Here is a 246-nt window from a genome sequence, read left to right on the forward strand (position 1 = left end):
AGTCGTGAACAACTTAATTTAATTTTCAAAGAAAATGTGTGGTCTGCAAAGTACAAAATTAAACGATCAATTTGACTTGTAATTCATGGCTGCATCTTGCAAAATAAAAATTCTACAAGTGAAACAACTTTCATATGCGAGAGAGTTTGACTGGCACGTTACATGCTCCACGCTGAAAAGTCTGAAAACGCTTTGGCGATTTTTTACATGGCACTGATTTTATTCAACTTAATTATTGTATATTCC

This window comes from Montipora foliosa, chromosome 12 (genome assembly GCF_036669935.1).
Source record: "Montipora foliosa isolate CH-2021 chromosome 12, ASM3666993v2, whole genome shotgun sequence".
NCBI classification, from domain to species: Eukaryota; Metazoa; Cnidaria; class Anthozoa; order Scleractinia; family Acroporidae; genus Montipora; species Montipora foliosa.